This window comes from Dromaius novaehollandiae, chromosome 16 (assembly GCF_036370855.1).
Source record: "Dromaius novaehollandiae isolate bDroNov1 chromosome 16, bDroNov1.hap1, whole genome shotgun sequence".
Lineage (NCBI taxonomy): Eukaryota > Metazoa > Chordata > Aves > Casuariiformes > Dromaiidae > Dromaius > Dromaius novaehollandiae.
The window spans coordinates 9,172,662-9,199,688 of record NC_088113.1 but is presented as its reverse complement, the minus strand read 5'-3'; the positions used below and the strand labels follow the sequence as shown (position 1 = coordinate 9,199,688).

Here is a 27,027-nt window from a genome sequence, read left to right as displayed (position 1 = left end):
GTGAGCCACTTTGTGCTCACGTTAGGTGCCCGCAAATTCTCTCCACTTTTTCCATGTGGAGTTAAGCAGTTCTTCAGCCATCGCCTCTCACTGTGTGTTTGTGCCTACTATAGGGAGTGTCATCTTGTCTGAGGCCTTCAGGTCTTTCATGGGGAAAGTCATCCTCAGCTTCCCATTGGTGACAAAAATAATGGTATAAGGGGGCATTTGGCTGGAGGAGTGACAAAATTGGGGAAATATTATGCTCTATTCCCTAACATTGGGAAAGATTATGGATGCAACACAGACGGGCTCTTGCGATGGCAAGCTATGCAAGGGCAGCCAGCAGAATCCATTTACGAAGACTAGGTCATCCTCAGCAAATATGATTAACTCCTTGGAGCGGAGGTGACGATGAGAGCTGACAAGGCTGAAGCAGCAGACATAATTGACTTGGACTTCCACAAGGCTTCTTTTTTTTCATACAATACTGCATAAAAGACTTAGGGTTAATAAGTCTGGCATTGATAGTGAAATTCTCAATTGGCTACAAAAAAAAATGACTCGGTAACTGAGGTTAGACAAGTTGGAAAGCGATGATAAATGGATACAGATGGGGTGACGGTGAGAGGTGAGAAGTGGAGTACTGCAGGGAGCAGGGGGGCTTGTTCATGCATCAGTGATCCACCACAGGGTGGGCAGGGGCACGTGAAACGAAGTGTGCATGTTGTCGGAGGACACACAACTGTGAGTGAGGAGGAAGGAGACCATACTGGAGGGGACAGCACTAAAAATGCATAGGTGAACTGACAAGCATCTCTGTGCAACGCAAATTGTAGAAAATCCAAGAATGGCTCAAAAAATCAAGAGGGGGGAAAGGACACGAGGAATTGTTTACTTTCTGCAGAATGGTGATTAAGAATAGGATGTGATGTGAAAGCAGAAAAATCCCCCACACATACAGGGGAATACAGATTCTTGGGGGTAGGAAGAAGCTGTGATTGTGACAGAGAAAATTTTTGCATTATTCTGGACTTTAGTATTGCAGTCTACCAGTGGCAAACCTAATTTCTTTCAAAATTTATCCCTTTTACTTTATGAACAACTTAGCCACAAATAGTCTAATGTGTCAATTTACTGATCAACATTTTAATCTGCCTACCTATTACATAGCCTTCACCAGTTCAGTAGGTGAGAACCTTACAGTTTTAAATGGTTTTATCTTTGTATTCAGCCCTTTTGCATTAAGGAAGCATTATCTCCATTTTACAAAGATCAACAAGCATAAAGATATTAAATCTAGTTATCAGCTGTCGTGATCCTATCAGAAATCATGCAGTACCCGGAGATTTTCTTTTCCATTTCTGACAATCAAGGACATTTCATGATAATCAAATATTTTTTATTTTTTAAGTCCATATGTAAACTTCACAATCCAGACCTTTGAAGAACCTTTCAAAACAGACAAGTGAACATAGCTAGCGTATGGTCTTTGCAATACTTTGTTTTACTGTGCAAACAAAAGGTTGCTTATGTGAATGTTTGCAGAAAGCAAGTATCACTGAAGCAAACACGTGGCCTCTCTTAGATAAATGCTTTTTGCAATATTTGCCCAGCTGTAGTGATTTTTCAACCAGCAGTTGGAAAAGTGACCTCTGATTTGACCTTAAGAGACAGGTTCTCAAACCACAGGCTGCAGCAAACTCTGCTTCTCAGCACATTAAGATGAGCTGACACACACTGAAGTTACAGACTTTACTATAAGGAACCTCCTCCTAGGCACTGAGAACCACAGCAGAACCTGAGACTTTTGAAAACGCAGACATTTAATTCTGGTTGCAGACAACAGCAAGCCTCATGTTAACTTCAACAGGGGCAAAAGCAAAGCATATTTGGGCACTGCCAGAGTTATTTGCACTGATGGGGGAGATTTTCCAAAACACCAAGAGTTGGCCTAGTTCTCCCATCCAACGAGTTGATGGTAAAACTCCCACCAACTGCAGCAGAGTAGAGTGGGGCTGGAGCCGAACACTCCTGAAATATCACCTAAAGGTTTATAGCATGCAGCACATCTGAAATACAAGGAGTTCCCTAACCCAAGAGCTTAGAACTAACTGAAGATAAAAGCAACAAATGGAATATTGTTCCTATTAAAGCCAAAAGTGGAATAGCTTGAGAGAGACAGTAGTAAGGGCCACATTAGCATGCGTACAGCTTGAGCACATTATACTGGCGCAAACCTCTGCCTAGCTGTAAATCAGTAGCAGTATTAAAAATACCCAGCTCTAAACAAACACTTCTTAAAATAGTAAAAATCCTCAAATTCAGCAAAGCCCTCGAACCTTTTTTGACCATTTAGTGTGCCCAGGAAGGGAATATCAGCACAAGCTTTGGCAGTTTGCTGGGCTGGCGTCGCAGTGCCAGACTGTGATGCCTTCTGCGCCACTCCTTGCACACCTAAGATGAGATCAGCTGGGTAAGAGAACAAATCCCACAGCATTCCTCAGTCTTGTTTTCCTTAAAAGCAGAAGCCATTTCACCTATGTCATGTCTAACTCATAATTACTCTGTCTGTTTCAGAGCTGTGCATTTAAGTTCTCTTTTCTGCTCTTTTTACAACAGTCTCCTTCTGCTTGTGATCATTGTTATTTAAGGAGAAAGGAAGAGGATTTTTTTCTTCTTTAGCTGCACATTTAGAGATAGAAGATATTTCTTCCCTTTTTTTTTAAAGCTTTCCATGTTAAAAGCCCCCCCTGAACTCTTACTTTATGGACACACAAAAAGCATAATTTTCTTTGTGTAACTTGACACATCCCAGTGGCAACATAGCACCAGATTATTTGACGAGACAGTGCTGTGGATCACACGCACAATGGCCCCTGAGAAAATTACACCCTTCCAGGCTTCAGTGAGAATCTCTTTGATGACGAAAGGGTTGTTATTATGATGAGTATTATGCAGACACTCAGGCCAAGTTTGTACTAATTTCAGGGGGGGGGTCCTTTATCATTTCTTGACTGTTTGGGCAGTATATATGCAAAGGTAACTTCCAGTCCAAGGAGGAAACACTGAATTTAGCAAATCATTTGAAGAACTTGCTTAACTTTAACCATAAGGAACAAGAATTATTTTAATGGGAACCTTCATACACTTAATGATAAGGATGGGCTTTTTCAGTTTTAATAACTGCATTTAACCAAGTTTAAAAAATATAGAGATATATATTCTTAAGTCTACTGAAATCATACTCTTTCCCTTCCCCTGTCAGAGCAGTAGCCTTCATTAACTCAGCACTCTGCAGCCTGGCTAACTAGGGCAGGACTTGCAGTAACTAGTATAGCAAGCTGAATTATTCATTATAAAGTTTCTCTTACAGAAGAACGCATTTTTTTTCCTACTCACAGATTTTACATGAACATACCATGATCATATTTTGTAAATGATTTCTTCATTTTTGAGTATTTCTCCAGCAAGGAAATGGTGCAAACAAACTATGCACTGTTGGTTGTGACATGATCGCAGCAGGACGCTGCTCAAGAGCTCTCCACTGAACTGCATGACTCGTCACTAAAGTTATATGATCTCTCTATTTATCAGACTGGCTGAACAAAACATGAAACAAAGACTTTTTTTAATGCCTAGAATTCCTCTGATTTGCCATTCAAAAGGAACTTTTCTTTCTACAGATTTCCCAACTCATTCAAAACGTTCTTGCTCATCACCAATATTTTGCCTCTTTCTACCTCTAATGGCATAATTATCCTTTGGTCTTAACAGCCCATTCCTAGCAAAAACTTTCTAAGACTCACTACCAGCCTTAATAAGGCTCCCAATGGGAAGAAATTGAGATCAACAAGGGATGTCTCTGTGCTTATTATCATGTTGAACCTAAATGGTGTCATTCTTCAGAATTCATTAGTTTAACAACATTCCCAAAGTACACTTGACAAGTTGTAAATGTACCCTTTTGATTAAATTACTTAAAAGTTATAGATTTTCTTTTCTTTGTGTATATTTTACTGAAATCTCACTCAAGTTACGCATTGCTCTGAAAGTTTATTCTTTATTGGAATTAACACAAGAAGCACTGGGAGTATTTTTAGCAATATACTTTTGATTAACAGAGGATATTTTGAGTGCTGTTAACAGCACCTTTTTAAGTGCAGATTCTTTTCTTGTAGAGGGTCCTACTCTTAAATTGCTAGCATCAGCAATCCCTGTAGGAGACCATAATACAGCAGAACAGAGGGGATATTTAAGCCAGGTCTATTGGCATATCCCAGAGCACAAGGTCTGGATGAAAGAAGGCCAGATTAAGGAAAATCAGAGGTACAGTGACCAGGAGCCACTCTGTTCAATGATTGGTAGAAGGATGTGCACCTGAAAGACACTCAGGGACAATATAAAAGTAGGTTAAAAAATAGGTACTGCTGAAATCTGCTCTTTATCTGCAGATCCCAGCTGCCCATCATCAGGCTTCTCATGCTAACATCGATGAACAAAGTCTAGAGCTTGTTTTAGTCATATATTGCAGAAATCAGGGCAGAGGTCTAGCCATGCTCCTTCTGAAATTAGGAACAAATCCCCTCAGCACCAGGGCACTGCCAACAGACAACTTGAGAATAGGAGAGACTCTCTTCTTCTCTCAGTCCTGTTACATTCAGGATGAAGAGGGAAAAATTCACCCAGAGGAAGATCCTAAGTGTTACAAGCATGGATTTACTGTTGGCCTTGGAGAAGCTAAAAGACCTTAGCACTGGATGGTGCTTACTCCTGCCTTTAAAAAGAAAAGAGTCATAGTATTGTGTCCATCCATAAGCCTTCCTGGAAAGATGAATTATGACAAAGAAGACATAGGGCATAAATTAGTTTCTGGCTGTATCTTGAGTAGAGGTGTCTCTTAGGAAAGCCATTGCCCTGTCCAAGAAAGACAATGGTGTCTGCTAAGCTCACTGAAGCTTGACACCTTCAAGAAACATTGCAAATAAGATAATGGTGAACTTTTGGCAAGCAAGGATTTCTGTGAGCCAGCCTGTCTGTTATTTGTAATTCACAGGCTTGACAGAGTAACCTAAGATTTTTTCAATGGCTTTCTTTCAGCCCCCAAAATAAACCTCATTTTGGAAAGAGCCATTTTTCTGATCTATTTTTAACTTTGATATTATGGTCAGTAAGGGAAATCTCCAAAGATATTTCAGTGCTTGAGATATGCCTTGGGTCTGAGAGATCGAGAAATACCTAGTATATTCTCTCCTGTCATTCTGGGAGAATCATTTCTTTCTGGTTATCTGCACAATACTGCAAAACAGCACAGATGTTTCGTAACAGTAACGCTCAGTGAACTCACACAGTCTCTCTCCTAGTCACCTTTCTATTCAAAAGCTGAGTATTTGTTTTCCTCTCCAGTGCTCTGCCTATGCAGCCAATTAATCCCGACCATACAAAATGGTGCCTGATAAAGCAATATAAAATAAACAATTTGCTATGTGAATTTGAATTGTGTTCCAGCAACAGCAGAAGCACAGGCAATATGGAGACAGCCTAGGTGAAGAGGCAGCTCATTTGTCATTAAGTCACTGCATGCTAACATGCTAGTACCCCTGAACCAAAGAGACTGGAAGATTATAAAAAATTATGGGGAAATAAAGATGGATATGCATGCTCACTTGCTTTGACAGTATGTGGATGTGCAATAGAGAAAGAGACTAAACCAGCAGGTGGGGTCAGGCTAAATCACGCTTCGTTTGGATGCTGAAAGAATGAACTTTTCCCACTATAGTTGATAGGTGGATGTGAACTATGTAAAATGTTACCTGCTTTCTTCTCTCTCCTAGTATAAAACCTGTGTCCTGAAACGCTAGAGTTATATTCCTGTACTGCTGATTCGGGAATCCTTTTGGGCCCACACAACATCAGAAGGTGGCTTCTGAGGTCACAACAAAAATAAAATGACTTTAAAAACAATCTACACTCAGAGAGAAAATAGGAAGACATAAAAGTCACAAGGATTTCCAAGCTTAAGTTGTATTTGGCTGTAAAGAAAAACACTTGGAGCAGGACTGCATGAGAAGTCTGTGGATTTCTTTCAAAACCATTTAGGTTCTCATCAGCTTCCACAAGGATAAGAATCATTTTTAAGAAAGACCAGTCTTTGTACCTAGTGGTGAGGAGAGAAGACAAACCTGAGCTTTCACCCAAAGGCCCCAGTTTTTTGAGAATTTCAGAGGGATGGAGTACAAGGAGAGCTTTATACGCATAACCTTCTATAAAGAGGTCGCCTGGTGACATCTTGCAAGCCAACACACGTGAAGTGGATCACATCATGGAACTGAATTAAAAGAAAAGACCTGGCTAGCACCTCCTGTGAGACTGGAATTGGCCCACAGGACTTTCTCCTTTGCTGTCTGCTAAATTTTTTGCTGCGGCACTTATCTAGCAGTAAAGTTTCAAAGTGATATGGCAAAGTGACATTTGTCAACTGAACACCCCTACTGACAGGTGGGGAACTGAGTGACTGGACAAAGGTGCCAGGTAGATGCATTTTCCTTGTCATTTATTAAGCTGTATTGTTGGCTAGCTATGCTAGACTATTGCAGATTTTTTTCCTGTGAAAGCTGGCCTTGTTTCATACCTGGCATTTGTGAAGATAGAAACATTGTCCCATAAATGCACTAAAATCAAAGGTATGCAGTGATATCCAAAATTCTGGGGGAGGAACCAAGCCAGTGCCCACTCGTTTTCACAGAAACTTCCAGCCATTTGAAACCATTTGATCTTCAAAGAGCTTGGTGAAGATCATTTACATTAGCACAAAGCACTTCCAAATAAGGCCAGGGTTAACTGGGTCAGTCATTATGGAAAGTTATGTATAACAAGCAAGATAAAGCAGACCTTCTCTGAAGTGCTTGCCGTGTATAAGTGGGCAAAACAGAAACAGGATGAAGAAACTTAAGCACAGAGAGTTAGACCAGAGTTGCCCATGCTCGTGGGAGAACCTGGAGCAGTAACTCACATCTCCAGGGCAAGCATCTGCTGCCCACTTGCTTTGCATTTGTCCTCTTGTGACAGCAAAGCCATGTAAGGAGATTTTTTTTGGCCTTGATTCCCCTGAACTTTATTCTTCAGTTTCTCTTTTCTCCAAGGTTGGAGAAATCTCCATCAAAAAATCGGCTCTGGGACACACACTTGGTGTGGCTAGTCTGGTGAAACAGTCGTTGAAAGGGACCGAATGTCTCTACATTAAAAGAATGCTCCTTTGCAGCTCTGTTGCAAACATAATACTTTTGTTACCACACAAGTAAAGCTGACAAAGGCAATTCTCTTTCTTCAGACACAAATGGACATTTTGAAGTAAGACCCACTAAAACAAACTTGGTTATATTTCATTACAATAGGCAAGAGCAAGAATTTTCATGTCATAGCTGCTTCTCTCCAAAGAGCATCAAAGCGCTTTACAAACCAAATTCTCCAGCTGAAAGCACTTCCTCATCTGAGCAGTCCCTCTGGACTCTTGAAAGTCTGTGCCTCTCCTTTCATGAGCAAGGTTGGCTTCATCGAGACCTAATGACCAAGCCCAGGGAGACGCTGAATACCTGCCGCCCAATGTCTCTGTTAGGTTTTATTATGCCTTTCAACAGCTCTGAGACAAAGGGAATGCCCCATTACACAGATGGATAAACTGAGTCATCGGGCTTTTAAAGTGACTTGCCCAGATACTTGAAGCATTGGCTAAATCCCACACACCTCATCCAGGCAATTAGTCTCTTTGCAGTGAATGGGTCTGATTAAATTACTACAAAGAGGATTTCAGGATGTGGCACTGAATAAATGATTGAGCACACACAGTGTATTGTGACTGAACTGTAGATTAGGTCTACTTAGACTGGCTTTAAAATGAGCTAGTTCAGATATTAGCAGCAGATGAGCTGGTTTAATCTGCCGGGCTGCCGGGGCTGAGCTAACAGGGACTGCTTAAATGCCTACATTACCCGGGAAATGCAGCAGCTACTGCCCGCCCTCCCCGCTCTAACCAGCAAACACACTGCTGCCCGCTACAAATTAGTTTATAACTCAGGAAGAGTTCCCACATCAGATGCGGCCGGATAGCGCTGGGAGGGCAGGAGGAGCTCTAACCTGGGAAGACCTGTCTGCAGTTGAGGGATGGTCCAGAGATCTGCAGCCGGGCAGGGCCCGGGCCGAAACCCGCCCGCTCGGGGCTGCCTGCTCCCTTCGCCAGCTGCCAGGAAGCGGCAGCCGCCGCCGGGGCTCGCCGGGCAGAGCCGCCTCCTCCGCTCCCCGCCTGCGAGAGCCGCCCCCAGCCTCCCGCCCCCCCGCCAGCCCCTCCTGCAGCTCCCGGCAGCCGGAGATCTTGGCAGCACGCTTGAAAATCCAAAGTATGTGGTGAATGCCTGCGTAAATCTGGTTAATTTAATTACTTCTGGGAGATTGGTATCTCTCGCTGTTGAGCCACATTAGTAACGCGAGTGTCAGCCCCTCCCGCGGCACACGCAGGTTGGGGCAGGAGGACCGGGGCAGGCGGGGCAGCCGGCTGGGGCGCGGGGATCCGCAGCGGCGAGCGCGAGGAGGCAGAAACGCTGCCTTGCTGCCTTTCGTCTGGGCTCGGTAAATCAGGTCGGAAACTCTGATTCCAAGGCACAGCCCCGGTCTTCCCTGTCTGTCCAGTGCAGAGGGGGGGAAAAAATGTGACATGAAGACCAAGGACCACTCCCAGCCTCTTTCAGCCCAGTTTGCAAAGTGACTTCATCAAAATGATTCCCCATACCCTGCCGCCTGCAAAAGCGCCTGTCGGCTTCCAGCAGAGCCAAGGGGCTCAACAAGCAAACGAGACGTGATGTTTATTCAGGCCTCAGGAAACCTCGGGCATGAGTCCAGATTGGCCTTTCTTTTTGTTTGTCCCTAACTCCAGCTAGAGCCACCAAAAGCCACGTTTGTCTATGATACCTATGGTACCGGCTTTGCCTTCCCCTGCTCGCGGTGCTGGATCCTCTCGAGACCCGGTGCTGGGCGCTCCTCTGCCTCCCGATACTCAGGCAGAGGCCACAGCGGGGCCAGGGGCAGCTCTGCCATCTCGCGAGCCTCTGTAAAGGCTCGCAGATAATCTCCCTCTCCATCTGCTCCCATAAAATTGTATTGCTCCAGACGACCTCTGTGATCCCTGTGCTGAGGAACCCGGCTGCCAGCTTGCAGCAGGGGCCAGGTACCCGAGGATGGCTGCAGCTTTGAGACCGTACACCTGAGCTCCAGGGGCTATTGCATAAAGACAAAGAACTTCCTATATGATTTTAAAAACAAATCATATTTCATTCAGATCAGCTAATTTGCTCCTCAAAATCCAAGTTCTGGAGCAGCCCTTGTAAATGAAAGCAATACACTCTTCTTGCTATTCTCAACAGAAGCATTTTCGTCTTATTTCTTTCTATGTCCAAAGATTTCCTGGCACCCATCTAAAGGTTAAATCTAGCCTGAAAGCATATGCCTTTCCTCTTTGAGTTTGATTAACTATGGCTGAAATTATTGTGAACTGAAAGCTCTGAAGACTGGAGTGGTATCAGACAGACAGACAAGCAGGAGGAGAAATGAGTCTTTTTAAGTTTCTGAAGCAGTTCTGAATGAGATCTAAATTGCGCCAAATAATGTGCTTAAATAAACTGCTAGCAAAGGAAACAGCTGTCAGAATATTATACTTCTGTGGATCCAACTATATACCCTACAGTTACGGAACAGAAAATTGCAAAATGAAGATTTAAAGTGACAAGATCTGCGTGTGGCAGCAGCAGCAGGTAAAACACAAGTGCCACTTAAGCTGTTTTAAATTTAACTGTCCCATGCATTGAGTATTGAAATTTTTCAGTAGCTGCCTCATGAGCTTTCCTCCCTATGCTATGTTAATATAGCCAGGTTCAGACCACATTTAATGGTTTAAAGCAATATTTTTAAATAGTATTTCCTGCTCTTATAGAGCCTGACAGAGCAAACAATAAATTTCTTTTATACCTTGTATCTTTTAGATGTTGTTTTAAAGCTTCTTATTTTGATAGTAAATCTAAGCCTCCCTCCCCATTCCTTCTCCACACACAACTTTGAGAATAAGAAGCTATATTGACCATGAGTGTCAGAGAGAGACAGGCTTTCAGATTTATATCACAACCAGGATAGCTCTTCTACAGATATTCTCGTACCAATGGCTTGACATAATAGCCTCTTAAGTAATGTGGCACCTTCAAGTGGGCATCAATTGCCTCCTAACATTTGGCATCAGGGCTGTATTGTGCAGTGCAGGTAGGCAGGTTAAAGATTTCTAACTCTTTTCTGGAAAGGTGACGTTAAGCAGTATATCATTGTCCTGTTTTCTTTTCCACATCTTCCTTGCTGCTGTGAAAGCACTTTGCAAGCAAGAATGTGACACAAGTCATTTGCAAGACAGCTTTTTATCCCCCTGTGATGCCCTGGGAAGCTGAAACCTGACATATAGCTAAACAATCTCCGCACTTCCCAGCACAGCCAGGAATAAAGTTTGAGGGTGCAGTCTTGGTGTTTGCAATTTGCAATCAAGTGCAAATTTTCTTTTGACCTTGGAGAAGAAGACAAGAAGAATTTCAATCTTTGGAGTTTCAGACATGCCAATCAATTTTAGGCGTCTACCCAAAGTGCCCATATTAGCAGTAGAATCAGTTAAGGGTCCTTGTATATTCAACTAGGTTCACTAAGTGTCTCAGTTATGAGCCCAAAGTCAGGTGGCCCAGATCTGAGCCCGAGTTTCCCGTTTGATCACCGCAGCCCCCCAGGGCTCCCTCCCTCTCTCATAAAATTGAGGAAACACTTTGTTAGTACTACATAAATTAATTCAAAATGAACTCACCAAAGAAATGCAAATATTACAACCTAAAACATGTTAATGAGTGTAAGTGTATTCTTAAACCTTTGGCAGAGTTAGGGCTCGTGACTTTTTGGGTAGAGAAGTGTGGGTCTGTAAAAGCATGAGCTCCATTTGCACAGCAGTGGGCCTAGGAGGATGAAAAAAGGGTTCAGATTTTTAATAAGCTAAGAACGTGAGGCAGCCTGCCCAGTCAGGCTGTGAGATGAAACATTCAAGCTGATCCATCCCTGTGGTATCATGGTAGCTGTATTTTTGGAAACTCTGCTCCTTTACATTTCTATTTTCTCATGGCTCTGCCTCTGGACCTCATTAATCTCCATAGTATTTGCAAGTGAACAATTGCCCCAATTCCATCTGGCTGGAGTAGGAAAAAAAAAAGAAAAAGACATTAAAAAAAAAGTTTGCTTTTTCGTCCTTCTTCCCTTTCCCTCCTTACTCTGGAAATTCCTGGCAATTTAACACTTAGCTACTTGTTAATGAAATTTCCAGAGTTAAGTTGGTTGGTACATCTTGAGAAATGGGATGATTAATAGCTGGGCATATGGGAGTGTTCTGCAGGCCAAGCTGCTACTGTTGCGTTGACCTTGTTTCACAGAGGATGATCTTTCCTAACACCATAGAATTGAAATTAGAATCCAAAGGTGTGGAGTTAGACCTTTCTCCTCCCTACCCCCAAGTTCTTCTATATTTGATGGACTGGCTCATTCTGTTTAATGATGAATATATGAAAAGCTTCCCTCTTAGGAGCCAAAAATAAGGCATATATCTGGAGCTGCCAGTGGATGTAAATTAGATATGAAAGGACAGTGACAGTAGAGGCTTTCTTTTTTGTGATAGACAACCAGTCACTCATCCCTTATCGAAGTCAGAAGGCCACTGCTAGAGGTACAGGGCAGTCTAAAGTTGGATAAACTCAGGAGTGAAAAGTTGCTTCAGTTACTTTTGGAACGTTGAGAAAGTAATGGAGAAGAAAGGGCTTTTCTGATCCAAACACATTTGTAAGGGCCCCCAAATTCAGCTCTCTGCAAATAAAAAGTACCAGCTTTCAACCCTGAAAAAAACTCAAACAGAACATAAAAGGTACCCAACACAGACAGCACCTGAGTGTTCAGTGAGAATCTGCACCTCTGTCTTCTCTCCTTTAAGCCACTTGCCCCAGTGGCTTTTAACATATGCAGCTCTTACAGTGTAGCACCAACCTGGCAAGGGCCTCTTAAAATAGGAGTTTGTCAGATTTGGGAGTTTTTTCCTTCTATTCAGAAAAGCTATGCCCATTTGTATTTCTTATGCACGTGGACTATCACAGCATTGCACTGCTGCTCATGCTGGTACCCCAGGCGTACCTCTGGCTCAGCTCTGCAGAGCGGCAGCTGCCTGCGTGCTGCAGTTCTAACTCGGTGTCTTTGCACGGAAGTGTTGCCTTGCTTCTACAGTTAACAAATTCCTCGTTGTTCTGTACTGTAGAATTAGTATAAAGCAAAGAAAAAAGTTGATTATGATCGTAACTGAGGCATGCACATACACTGAGAGGAGCAATCCAGCTCACAGGTACTGTAGCCCAAATGCGGCCTGACTCCCCAGACTTATGAAATGAATCCTGACGAAGAGGCAGGTAATTAAGAGCAGATCTGCTGAGTGAGAAGGCAGCATTTTTGCAGTCTCTTGTTGCCAGTTGAATCACTGCGCGCTGGCACAGGGGAGTTCAGCCTAGTTCTGCTGTCTTCAGAGCTCGAGCAGCATCAGCCCCCAGAGCGGGGCTGCGCTGACCCGCTGTTCTCTGCTTGTCTGCGGGGCCCACCACCCCCAGCAGCTCCTGGGCTCTTCTGCCAGCAGCTTGGAGCTTGCAAAAGGGTTTTTTTGGAGGGGGGAGATTTTAAACGTGATAAATGTAAGATGTGGCTTTTCTGAAGGGCTGACATATGGGATGCTTTTCTAATTCTTTCAAGCCTACATTAATCCTTATTAATACCATTAGCATAATGTATGAGCTGGGGAAAGAGCATAGAAGGAATATAGTTCGGTTTTTCATGCAACGACCAGTCACCTGTTCCTATAAATCAGGCAGAAAATGGCTTCCATGGCCGAAGGATTTTAAAGACACAAGTGGGCACGTCTCCACTAGAGACCACAGGTTCCTAAGGTAGTTTGGAATAAGCAAAGTCAGTGGCTGCTTTTCTGATAGTTCCTGCAGAGAAACAAAATAAAGCCCTCCTCCCCTTAGCCTTGCTTTACAGCAATTAAACCTGCCCTTGAGTTAACTAGCTAGGCTCCAGTTTTAGGTAAATCAGAGAGGTGCAACTGCACGGAAAAGCATGCCATGCTGCACGCTGCTCCTGGGATGTCTGTGAGAGCTGCCTGCTCCTGATCTGCTCCGTGTGCAGAGTCAGGGCTTTTGGGATCATCTGCTTTCCCCCTTTGTGGAGGCTGCAAGGGGGGGAAATGAACTGGGAGAGGGGGTATTGCAGTGGTTTTCCTGGTTAGGCCCCAGTTTAGGTCTCCACAGATTGCAAACTGTTTAAGCCTGCATTTCCCCTTCAGCATGTGCGCAGCGTCAGCTTAGCTGATGAACACTGCTGACTACGGGACTTAGACAGGTGCCGTTCCACGCTGGGATCGAGCCAGTAGCTCTATTAAAAAACTTCATATTTGTGAGTTGAAAGATCTTAGCGGCAGAAACCAACTTGCTTTAGATGATGATCGTCAGAGGCTACACCTCATGCATCAGGGAAAAAGCAGCCATCGCTCCTGGACAATCTTTAAAGGCTTTAGCAAAACACATCCAAGCCATGGCCTGTGCGTGGGTCTGTATGTTTAGCAGCATGTACAGCTGGCAGGAATCCGGGCTGTGCCATATCCAGAGAGTCGGAGAGCTGCACTGCCACGGATAAATCAGTTACTGAGCATTTTGTAAAGTTCATCAGCTTCTTTTGCTTGACAAAAATGGTAATTGCCTCCTCTATCCTGCAAATTCAAACTCACATTGGTGTAAACTTGGAAAATACTACATTAAATGGATTTATTTCAACTTCATCCATTTCTTAGCAGTATAATGAATTGTTGATGGGTACTAGGAAAAAGAAAAAGAAGCAGAATAGTATTTCAACAGAGGCAGTTGTTCAAAAAACTGAAGTGGAAGGAAACTGTTTTCCATGCCATCAGATTTTGAGCTTTGAAATATTTTCCTATCCAAAACTAGGACGACAATATAAAAACAAGTTTCTTCAAGTACTTTTACAAACTGAAGTCTCCCCTAATGCAGGATCTGGCCAATGAACACGTTATATTTTCTGTTAAAAATCAAAGTTAGTTTTAAAAACACAAAGAATCACTTCAGAACAAAAGTCAAACCCTTTTCATTTAAAAACAAGACAGAAGGGAGATTTTGACAGTTAAAGCAAATCCTTGTAAAAAGCAACTAAAAATTAAAATTTAAAATTTAAATTCATTCTTTCACTCAGCCAAGTTTGATTTCAGGGAATCAACATCTTCTGTGGAAAATATATAACACAACAAATCTCAGCCGTGTCTAATACAATGAAACGTCATCTCTGACTCCATTTCCAAGGGCCATTTCATTAAAAGATGAGAAGAGCGCCAATACACCAACCCCCCCCCACACCTCTGGGGGAAGCAAAAGAAGCAACAACGCTGATTCCTAAAACTTCTACTGATTCTAACACTTACCCAAATTTGGGGTGAGACAGGATTGGATATTCCTTGCAACAACCCGGTAAAACCTAATAAAAGCGGCGATGGCAGTGTTAGACCTCTGCTAACGTCGCTGCACTTGATGTTCCAGAAACTGCGCTGTTACAGACCATCAGGGACCTGCATATGCAAGATTGAGGTATGACACATGCTAAAACACAGAAATGTTGGAATATAGTGAAAATCTGAGGCCTGGTCTGACATCTAGTCCTGCTCAGCAGAGCGTCATGGACATCCCTCGCGGAAACCCCGGGCAGAGCCACCCTGCCGTCAGAGCTAAGCGCTGGCAGAGCGCCCCGACTCTGGGAAGCATGTAGGCTTTGAGCCATCCCATCAGCTGCATTTCTGTGGGACATCTCTCTACTGAGAGAAGACCACTTTCTTGACAATATTGGTCATGTTCTGCACATCATTCGGTCCAACCCTTTGTTCTGGCTTTAGGACTGCAGTTGTGGCCTCCTGGTATACAAAGTCAGTGCAAACACAGCCTGTTTTATTAGCTCGGGGTCTGTGTCTCACCAGGAACATGCTCACACAGACCACCACCAACTGCTTCACGGGTTGGAAACCTCTTTGCAACATCCACCAATGGCTGAGACACTCGGGTGTAAAAAAAAAAAAAAAAAAAGGAAACAAAAAAAACTGCATAAAGGATGACTACAAATATGCTCGATTATCTGCAACACAACGACAGAGCACTTGATTCAGTTTAAGCATTATAGTTTTATTATTTCTCTCTCCATCACTGGGATGTGTACTGTACAAGATAATCTCTGTGCATTTTTGACAAAGTGTGAAATTCTCAATGACGAAGAAAAAAAGCAATGAAATCCTGATGATGTCTTCCTTTTTTTTTTTTTTAAGCACTGGTAATGAAAAGGAAACTGGTTATATTCAGAGCTGCCATGCTATCAGATGGAATGAGATTTGAAGTAAAAAAAAAAAATTAATGGCATGCTAAATATGTTGTTGAAATGCACTGGGAATAGCTTCACGTTAAGAGGAAAACAGCTTAAAATCATGTAAAACGGAGGTCAGGCGTGAGAAGGAATGTGTCTGTAGAGAATTGTGTGCATGCTAAAAGCTGCCCGCAAATTCTAAATACACACACTGAGAATGGCACAATAATCTGGTCAAACGAGGTTTTTGCAGGGGGAATTATCTACATCCGCAGTGTTATTTTGGGGTATACTTCATCACTGCATACTTGTCGACATATCAAAATCTTACTTTCAGTGACATAAACAAACATGAGGATATGGGTCACTACACATTTTTGCAAAAAAGCAAGAGCATGATAAGAACAGTCTTGATTCGCTCTGCTAAAAATGTTAAATACTTTTGTCAATTTTGATTAAAGTGGCCAATTTCCTTTTAGCCTTGTTCTCTAAGGAAATAAGGTTTACACACTCATGCTCTGGGCATGTGCATAAGCACACTCAACTTTTGAAACAGTTGGCTAATTTTGACCATATTTGGCAGAGAGGCATGAATCTCAAAGTTATGAAGGTCCTAAAGGTTTTAGGGGAAAGGGAAAGGCTGCGGCGTGCATTGATACCTTAGTAGAGAATCCACATGAGACCTCAGCCTGGAGGTACAAGCACATAAAAAAAACAAGTTTCCAAAGTTATATGGCTCATGAAATGATTTGCTTGAATACTACAGTTAGCGATAAGAGAAAAACTTAACATTTAAACTTTTAACAAAGGAGCCTTCAAAATTTCAAAGCCCTCTATGTAGCGATTGATCTTGGCGGCTCCAACAGAGGTTACTTGGAGGATGGCATCCCAGCACGATTGTCTTACATGGAAAACTTTGAAAATTAGCCTCTAAACACCTAACCCAAGAAAGAACAGAAGAAAGTATAAATGCACCTAAAAACTCCCACTGAAATCCCTTTTAATTTTCTGAATGATGCAAGCTCTCACTGCACTTTATAGGGAAGAATCAAATAAAGCTAAATAAAAGAACATTCAAGGGGGAACAGCAACTGAAGGAGTGGTCCAGGGGAGAGCAGTCCCATCTGTATGACTACAAAAATCTGTTCAGTGACAGAGGCAAAGACCAAACCATATAGATAAACTGTAAATGTAAACTTTTAATCTGCTGGAGAAACAAAGCCTTGACTGTTTTGCTCAAAGAGAAAGTCCTGTAACTGCAAAAATAAACAAGACACTAGCAGGTCCCAGGAAAATGGCATTTTGAAATCACAGCCTCTGAGAACCTGTCTTCTAGGAACAGGGAAATAAAAAAAAAATAGCTAATGAAAAACAAGAATGGCATTTTATTTACTTAGCTATGGGAAGGAAACCTGAAGTCAGAAATCATTTGGTACAAATTTGATCCTAGTTTCACTGAGGCCCAAAGGCTCAAGTGCCAATAGATGATTTCAGAGACTATTCTGATGACCTTCCATCTGACGGAAAAAAAAAAAAAAAAAAGACTTTAAGGCATTTCCATGAGAAGTTTCAGAATGGCATCATCCAAAACGACTTTCCAGTTAAAAAAATTGTATCCATCTCTAGTCCTTCTTATTTCCTGTTCATGGTAATAAACAGAGAGAAAAGTGACAGTTTTGAAGAGAGGTCTTTTAGAAAAGGAGGTCCTATGCAGCCTGCAGTGTTCCCAAGTCAGAAGCCCACTTTCCTAAATGTAAAGAGTTAATGAGCTGGTCTCTACATGGTGTTGTAAAGTATCTTGGCCAGCTGGAGTGCTTACTGTGTAGTCTATAGACTCAGACAAGTCTGTTCTCTTTAAATTGTATTTACATGGATTTTCTTTCTGGTTTTCTATTTGTTACACTGTGTTAAATAAATCTGGCTTTATTCAAGATAATTTGGATTTATTGATTATTACTGGGGACAATTACTCTGAGTGATGTCCCGGGGGAAGAAAAGGAACCTCTGGTGAGGGGCACAGCAGGCTAAGGAACTGTCACATGTGGTTAAAGGCACAGGCGCTCGCTCCTAGAGAAATACTCAGGATATTCTGGCTGTGCTCACTGCAGCATATAAGGAAACTGCAAACCACTTAGCAGATGATCAAAATGTCCACGATGTACTCAGCAACTCATACAAGGGTTTCCATTTCTATATCGCTACATCAGAGGCCTTATGAAGTCACTCCTGTACCTGCCCATGGTGTATTCAAACCCACCATCGGGACCCAGCCACCGGGGCTCCGGGTGCTAAATGCCAAAAATGAAGCAGCTGTAGAATTTCTGGCTAGCTACATGTGCAGGTGAGACTTTGATGGCCTGTAGATGTCTATCCTGATGGAAAACCAGGAATTATTAATCCCTTTTCAGTGCCTGTCTGACATACTGCCTCTCATTGCACTTTATATAGAAAAATCAAATAGGGCTATAGAGAGGAACATCTAAACATTGTTTGAGGTTAGCATTATTTAAATTCGATGATCAAAATTCCTTTACCACCAAAAGAACAAATAACCTTGTCACAAAAACAAATAACAAAAAAAAAACCCTAGTCATCTAAAGGCTCGCTTCTTGAAGTTTTAAAAAGTGCCATCACTGCTGCCCAGGGACCCCCAGGGATGTGCCATGACCGCTGCCCAGTGACCCCCGGGACATGCCGTCACTGCTGCCCAGTGACCCCCGGGACATGCCGTCCCCGCTGCCCGCGGGCTCCGCGCAGCCAGGCAGAGCCATCCAACGGCACCTGGACGCTTGCCCATCCTGGACTCACCGTTGCCCAAGAAACCCTTCCCTTTCCCTTTCTCACTAATAACCAGCATCCCCGGGAGAGCGAGGCTTCAGCGTGCTCGCTAGCAGCACGGACGCAAGCAGAGGCTGGTATCGCTCTTGCTCCCGCGACACGGCTGCCTCCTGAGGAGCCAGAGGTCCCTTGGGGCTGGATCAGGACATCGACCCACAGTGCTGCACTCTGCCAAACTGTTTGCTGGATGGTGCAAATTTGGTCAAGCTAGAAACACCTAATGGGTTTTTTTTTTTTTTTTTGGTAAGAGAAAAAAAATAGGGAAAAAAAGATTCTGAGTGAAACGGCCTCCCCCTTTCCAAAGCCCGACAGAGGCTGCTGTTCAGAGAACAGAGATGTGAAGTTCTCCATTCACCCTTGATCGGCCAGTTATAAAATTCTCACTTGCTGAAGTCCTGCAAGCAAATAGCAGAGAGCTGAAAAAGCACCAGATAAATCCCTTGCATGTGCCGACATGTCCTGTAACTGGCACGGCTGCATGGAGAGCGGAGAGACTAAATGGCATGGGGTGCGGGGAAGTAGACAGGGATTATTTCAGTGTTTTGTCTCTCTCTAGGGTTGGATATTTGTGTGAGTTGCTGCTCACTTGCCTCTAGCAGAGCCAGTGGACAAGGAGAGAGAGCGCACAAAGATTTATGGCTGTTTGAAGGGGAAGAAAAAAAAAAGAGGGCAAAGGCAGAAAAGGCTTCACAGTGCACACACTCTTGGGGACTATTTTTTTCCTTTAGTTTTGATTCTTTACTTAAGAGTTCATCAACATTTAAATACACAGAGAGCCCTTTCTCGTAAGACAGCAGCAGCCAAGGAAAAAAAAGAAAAAACCCTTCTGTTTTAAATGCAATCTCTGAAAAACGTATCAGATTTACACTGAGTCACCAGCCAGATAGTCAAAAGTGTTTCTTTTATACTCAAAACCACGCGGACTTTCATGCAGCCTTAGCACACCCTGACACCTCAGGGAAAGGACACATACAGGAGCCCAGAGGCCAAAGCACTCCAACATAAAACTGATGGGGGAAGACCCTTACGATTTGTTCCGTTTCTCACATAAATTTTAGTGCTAGCTAAAAGCTGTTTGTTTTTTAATTGTCTATTTATTTTATTTTGGCTGCCCAACAGCAGTGAGCTATGGCCTTTCCCCCTGTCCTGGTATAGCTGGGCTTGAAGGCCGGGCAAGAAGCGCTGGACACGGTATTGCAGTGAGGATGGAAGAGGAAGGTTTGACTTACTGTTCACTCGGTACCTGTTTTGGTGAGTTAGCTCTAATGCCAAGGGCATGGGAAAAATTATGCTGTCCTAAACTGAGTGAGATTCATAGAAAGCATCTTTTTGCTCCTCACTCACAGAGATTGCAGGTTTCTGGAATATTTTATGGATTCATGTGAATTTGGGCTAACATTCTTGGTAAAAAATTAAGCAGTTTTTAAAAACAGGGCATTTCAATCTAATGTAATGATTTATTTATTTCACTGTTAATAAAAAAGCTGTAAAACCCACTAAAAACAAAGAGCTCGGGTTTCTTTGGTTAGTTTGGTTAGAATTACAAGCCAATGAAATGAAGTGGTTACTTCCAGATTTTGACTTTGCAGTGATCTCACCCCTTCAGGTGACGTTACCACGAATTATCACGGATTAAATCGCCGCAGCACAGGGCAGGACTAAGTGACCCTGAAACCTGCAGCACAACACCACTCACCAGCACCAAGCTCCGGCCACAGTAACTGCAGAGGCCCCATTTCCCTCAGTCCTTGAAGACTTCGGGATTTTTTTTTTCTTTTTCCTTCTCGGTACTAAGATGCACCCTGACTTTTTTCAGATGTAACTGAGTGCAGCCTGTGGAATTTGTCCCCAACAGTAATCATGGAATCAAGGGTAAATGATACACGCGTTCCTTGTCAATATTTCAAGCACCTTGTTTCTACATTTATTTTGCTCTCAGATATATTTATTTATTCCTAGCCATCTATTTATCTTAGTTACTTATCTGATCCTGACTCCTGTGGCATCAAAATGCTTCACTGTCTTTAAGGTATTCTCCTGAAACATCCTTACCATTAATGAATTGCTTTTGTCATGCAAAATAAAGTACTTTTCTGCCCGTGTGTAAGATGAGGGATTGAAGCCATGGTTTGAATATCCATGTGATGTGGCAACATTGCTCTTGGCACCTAGACTGGAGCAGGCACCCTATTTAGGTAAGTAGCGCAGGTTCATACACATGATAACGTTGCTTCCACTTCATTTACATGAGCTGTGCATGGCGCTGCATTACAAAGCAGATGTACTCCGAAAGATTATTACCTCTAATTTAAATTGAAAGCAAAATTACTTGTAACCGACCTTGAACACCACAGGAAATGAGGCCTTTAAATACTAGATAGATATCTTTGAATTCCTCCTCATAAGTGACTTGTTTAAGAAGCCTGTAACAGAGCTGAAAAGTGAACAGGTTCTCTGACTTTCACCCTACATCTGTTTAATTTTTTGTGGTAATCTGCAGTAAAATGGTAATCTGCAGTAAAACAAAATAAGAAAGTCAGATATATCTTTCTATTTTAAGAGATAAGTTTTCCTCGTGTATTGTCTCTTCCCAGTTTTATGATAGGAAACAAAAATGCGTGTTGTCATTCTTTGTTTGGCATTCAGGAGGAGATGTTTACTTGCCTGGAAGAAGGCAAATTTAGGATGAGAATGGGGGGAAAGTGAACCACAGACACGGGGGGAGACTATGTTTTGGAAAGTTTGTAATAGTCGTACTGGATTTCAACCAGAAGCCCAGCAGACAGAGCGATTCTGCAAAGATTGCAAAAGATGTCGCAAGTACTCATGCATTGCAAAACACAGGGCACGGCGGAGACACAAAACTGGCATAGTAAGCTCCACTCTCCGAACAGCAAAATCTCTTTTAAGCAATAAGCCAGAACAGTAAATTTTCAGCATTTCTACTTTGTATTTCCCCCAGGCAAAGGAAACAATCTTCATTATACTGAAAAGTAAATAGCGGCAATCTCAATGAGACCTTTTAAAGAAGCAGCAAAAAAAGTGCATTGCATCAGGCCCAGGGCTGAGATGCTACAGCTTGGGGACTGGGGAGAACTTGCAGCCCCAGGGGAGCAACTCAGCACAGTTTATTGCACTGAGGGACTCTCTCCTGGGTAACACAGAAGTGGCTCCTTTACTCCAACACTGGTTAGGTCTAGCAGTAGGCGCACATCTCACTCAGCCAGGAGGTTGCAGAGGAGAGCACGGCTCATTCAAGATGAATACTTAGACACCTGCCATCCGGGGTCCTATTCAAAGACCAGCCACAGTGCCGGAGTAGCCATGTGCTCCAATTTTCTACACATCAGCCCAGAAAACTGGGCCACAGGTTTCTTCCTCCTCAATTTGAAGGAAGAGAAAGGAGTTTCAGTCCAGATTGCAACCAGGCATCAGAATTGTTACACTCTGTTCTTGGCTGTGGAACTTACCCAGGGGATGGGAGAGCGCTTTTATTTATATTATATATTTATTTTTCTAATATTTCACAGCTGGCCTGACTCTTCTACCATCAGATGCAATCAAAACATGGCCATGTTTCCAACAGCGATGATTTGTGCTCTTGCTGAATATTTGAGACAATTTCACCTAAACCTCCAACACATCTGTATCCTGTATTCTGTTCCCCAAATGTCCCCCAATTGCCTGCTCTTACTAAGCATTGTTTTCTGTGAATTATTACACCAGGATTTTATAAGTTTACTGAATATATGTTATGAAATCTCTAAATAATTGGAAAATAGTGGAATAATACATATTTCAGAAGTATTACTGGCATTCCCTGAGGTAACTGCCATTGCCATTTTTGCATGCTGTTTTGGTATCTAGAAATCGGAAATTTGTGCACCTACCAATATATTCCCAACCTTCTTTTGGGGTGTATATGCAAACTGCTAGTGTGTGCCTACTGGTAGAAACGCACAGATCATTAACAGAGTGCTGTTTGTCAGGAGAGAGGTCCAGAAGCCTTAATTCTAGTAAAGGGTCTAATGAAGAACTAAGAGATTCTGCAAATGCACCATACAGAAATGGCATCCCTGAGTTATTAAAAACCTGCATTACAGCCCACCTGATATATTCTTGCTGGTTTACAGCCCACCACCAGTGACAAAGCCAACTAGTAGTGCACCTGCCACGCCAGCGCTGAGCTGCCTAGGCCTCCCACTTCTTGTGTGAGAGCACAAAAATGGGGACGTAGTCACACATGGACATTAGTCTTCCTATGTGCCTGCCTGTGCAATTCCAGAAGCGATTCAAGCCCCATCCCTGGTATTTTATTTCAAGTGTCTTTTCTGTAACTCCTTCCTCTGTAGGTTAATGAAGACTTAAGCACTCCGTCTCAGCAGCACTGATGTAAAACGGCTGCTTATTGCCTGTTCCATCTCACTGACTTTTATTGTGATACTTAAACCAAAATGGTGAACTATTACACTTCATAGCCTGCAAATAAAAGCAGAATGTTAAAAAGAAGAGGCTATAACCTCTGATCCAGTCAAAATTGCTCTAAACATCTAAGGCTCATAATCTTGAGACAACTTTACTCAGCTCCAAAGGGGCAGGGAATGGTATGGATTATCACCCACAGCATATGAAGGACTTTAATTGTGATGCTACAGCATCTTTTTTATCCTGCTCGTCCTCAAAGGTAACAGAACAAATCCATAGCCAGAGTGAACCATCACAGCTCTACTGACTTCGGCAGGGCTAACCCACTTTACGTCAGGGGGAATTTAGCCCGTTAACTAGAAGACTTCAGTAGTCTGCAGCAAGTGAAAGATACTGGCTCTCCTTTTCTTAGGAACATGTAAAGAAGACACTCAAGTAATGACAGCTGATTTTTCTGGTTCCAGAAGGCCTACCTGTTCTGCGAATCATTACATCTATAAACACTGCATTTCCAATTCTGTGCTTCACCGGAGCCACCTGGGCAGGGGAACATCCATTTTTAGAGCCAGGAGGTCCTGGGGTCAGGTGTGCAGTGGCTTGGGCAGAGAGCTCAAATAGGAGGAGGGAGAGAGTTGACTTTCAGTCACGTTTTCAGCTCCCTGATCTTGGGGAAAATCAGAGGGCAGTTGAAATTCTGGCTCATCTTAGAGGTGGAAAGGGACTGCTCTCTACTGTAATCTCGCTACTTATGTGCATGCAAGTATGTTGTGTTAATGTTGAAACACCATTGGTCTTAAATTCAGTTTGGCTGACTTTGATAAGGCTCATATTCCACTGCACTTTCCACCCAGGAAGTGAAAAAGTACATAGTATTGAATGAAACACATTTCTGTTGGACAGCTTTAGCAAAACAAATTTAAAAAGTGGTTAAGCATTTCTCATGTAGCAAATGGAGGGATGTAAAAGGAGAGACCTCAGAACAGACATGAAATTGAACTAAGATAGCTTTTAAGATTGATAGTGACATTAAAGTTGATACCACTAAGAATTTCCAATTTTATACAGAGTGAAAAGCCAAAATGGTTTAGTTCCAAAGGCAAAATAGTTTGAGGGATTTCTGGTCTGTTCCAAAGCAGGGCAAATTAGTAATCTCACAAAAGGAGCCTGTTCATGTGAAACCTGTGCACTTTTCGGAGCTCATCTTTCTAACTGCTTCTGGTTTCCTCATTAGTAAATCTGAGCAGGTTGCTGGAAGCCAATACCTTTGGGAGAATCAGAAATAGGAAAAACTGCTATGAAGATCTGCAAAATTAGAAATGTCAGCCATTCAGGAGGACTCTCTTCCCTTAAAAGATGTCAACTCAAGTAGAGAGGTTTTCTTGGTTGGAGCAAGGTCCTGAGGACCTCTGCTAGAACTCGATCAGGACCTTGGAATAATAACTGAAAAGCCTGACTCCCAGAGAGAATGCCTTTTGAAGCAATCCCAGCTAATGGTAAATGGGAATGTATCCACCACTAAGTGAAGAACACAGATAAGATTTTTTAAGTGACTCGCTTTATAGAGAGTCTTTCTTTTGGGATACACAAGTCAAGACACCTAAATCTGTTAAGAAACCTAGGAGGGACCAGACTTTAAAGAAATAAGCAGATGTATAGACAACAAGTTAACAAACCAGGTTCTTTTAAAGCTGCCTCAAAGTGGGGAACCAAAAATGTGAGATAGAATAAATACTGCCAAGGCAAGTCACAATCTGTACTCACTATTGAAAAATATAGTTTAATAGCAGTAGCACTCAAAGTAATCCACTCCCTTACACCACATGCTGTTAAGCTGAGGAAGATCTTGCTAGAGGAAGCTGAAGATTCAAAAAGCTTGGAAGTATTCAAAAAGGGGTTGCAAAACTTCTTGGATGAAAAAAACCCCTTGGGGTTTCTTGGATATACACACGAAAACCCACACACCTAACCCAAACAAATAAACAAAACCCTTTGTTGTGGGCAATGATAACATTTATAGCTCAAGAAATGCCTGGGCCACAGGCCACCAGATCCTGGGAGAGTATTATGGGAGAAACATCTTTATGTGTCTGATCTCTTCTGCTTCCTTAGACTCCTGCTATCTGACTACTTTAAAAGACAGGATATCTGGCTAAATAGGCCTTCGGTCTGCATCAGTGCAGATGTTCTCATATCCTTATGTTCTTATGTCTTAATACCTTGATTTATGGAGCTCCCAGTAACTGTGAACATGACACCAGTCTGTATCTAGCACTTTTTGTGGAGATTTTACAAGAAGAAACTACTGTTTTTTCTACTTTAGAAACAGAGAATAGAAAGAGAGATTTTCAGGCACCCAGTCCAGCAGTCTAAGTGGCTCCTCCAATGCAGGGGAAAAAAAAAAAAAAGAAAGAAAAAAGAAAGAAAGGCATTGGAAGTACTTAAAAGTAAATACCAAAATGGAAATAAAACACTTTCATGTAATATAGTAGAAGTCTAAAAGTTCCTGAACTTTACCTCCGTGAGTCAGCAAAGCCAAGAGAGGTGTGATTCGCTAAGGCAACATAGCTCTGCAGCACCCTTCCCCAGGAACCAAGCACCCCAGAAGCTTCACAGCATCCCCAAGGGACAGCAAAGCACTGTTCTTGTCTTTGCACAAAAGCGGGAAAATGAGGCACAAATAGAATAAGCAATTTTCCCAAGGTGATGCAGAACATGCACCAGCACATGAAGTATGATACTCCTTATTCTTGGACAAGCACCTGGACCCTTAGGCCAGCCTGCCTCTCAGGAGCAGAGTCACAGTCCACCTTCCCCGGTTTGCCTTGCTTCACCTCCGAGTAGTCTCCCCACCACACTGTGCACTCGATGCACAGTGCGGTGACCTGCCAGATCTACAGCCATGGCTCAGAGCCAAAGGAATGCAGTTTCCCCTCTTGAAATCCTCTCTCTCTCATGGTAATGAGCACTTTAATCTATCAGGAAAATGTAGAGCTTCTTGGCGCCACTTTTTATTTCTGATCTGTGTTTTCTCTCTCTCTCTCTTTTAGGTTAATTTATCTGATTACATGCAATGCACTGCAGCCGTGTTAAGGTACCAGTCGAGTTTCCACTTGGAGGCTTGGAGGAAAGATTACCATTAAAACGTGACTTCCATCCACTCAGCTGAAATTACTATTGATTGCCAAAGAAAAATATTTGTGCTGTGAAGCTGGGAGCTATGATGTTGAACCGTATTAACATAATGTTAGCATAGCTACGGGTGTTTAGTGGCACGCAATCAGATTTGAAATGAACGTTGATTATAGATTGAGATTAATGTTCACATATTCATAGGAACACAATGAAAAGAGCAATTTCCTTTCTACTACAGATCAATGGTTTCCCCATTCAATTATACAGCTGTAATAATTGCATTATGCGGAAATATTTCTTAATGGCTTATTCCATTCTTTCTGTTTGCCTGTGTGTATGTGTGTGTGTGAGCTCGTGTACTTGCGCGCACGCATGCATGTGTGAAATCTTTTGTCAGTGGTACCTGCCAAAGCCCGCATCCAATGCAAAATATTTTAATTACTAGTGCAAATGTGTAATCTTTGCCTAAGCCAATAATCTCTTGGCATTTTCCCACCATTCTCTTTATTCCCCAGCAGAGTCCTCAGTTTCCTCTGCCTGTTTAAGTTTTTATCAGCTCGGTCCCACTGCACAGCATATAAACCCGTTGGTTCTGTGTATGGCACTCCAGTCGCTGCATCCAGGACCACCTTTAGTCTCCTAGTTCAGTGGGTCAGCAGGAGGACAATATGTCTTACAAGAGAACTTCTTTTATTTTAGGGAACAGACATAGCTCCTTAAGGAAGTGCATATGGCTGATGTGAAAGAAGATGCTTTGCACAGAAAAATATCAAGTCCTTCAGAGAGAGGCAGGCAACAAAAAGACAAAAAAATAAAAGCACAGTATCAGGAGCTGATGGAACAGCTTAGGGTACACTACTTGACTCTGCTTTAGGGGATGTCCTATTACTGAACATTTTGACCTCAAATGGCTTGAAAACATCTCTGCAGAGATACTTTGTTGTTAGACAGTTCCATTGACTGCAATCGATGCACAGAAGCATGTCTCCAAGCTACCTTGAAGCAGAAGCCTACAACATTTCCAGGGTCTGCCTCAGATGTAGCCTATAGACCATGCTGCAGGCAACAAAAACTAATAGTACAATAAAATGTCCTTCATAAGGCACAATTCAGGAACACATTTCAGAGGTTGTTCAACTTTGAAACTTA

The 27,027-nt window shown here is 42.6% G+C and overlaps 1 long non-coding RNA gene across 1 annotated transcript in view; it reads right to left on the bottom strand.

Moving 5' to 3' along the window:
* LOC135330101 (uncharacterized) overlaps positions 1-8,286 on the bottom strand; it is a 35,078-nt gene extending 26,792 nt beyond the window's left edge. Inside the window, exon 1 of the long non-coding RNA XR_010391869.1 lies at positions 8,113-8,286. This is a non-coding gene — a long non-coding RNA (uncharacterized LOC135330101). The remainder of the gene's footprint in view (positions 1-8,112) is intronic.
* Positions 8,287-27,027: the final 18,741 nt, after the last annotated feature.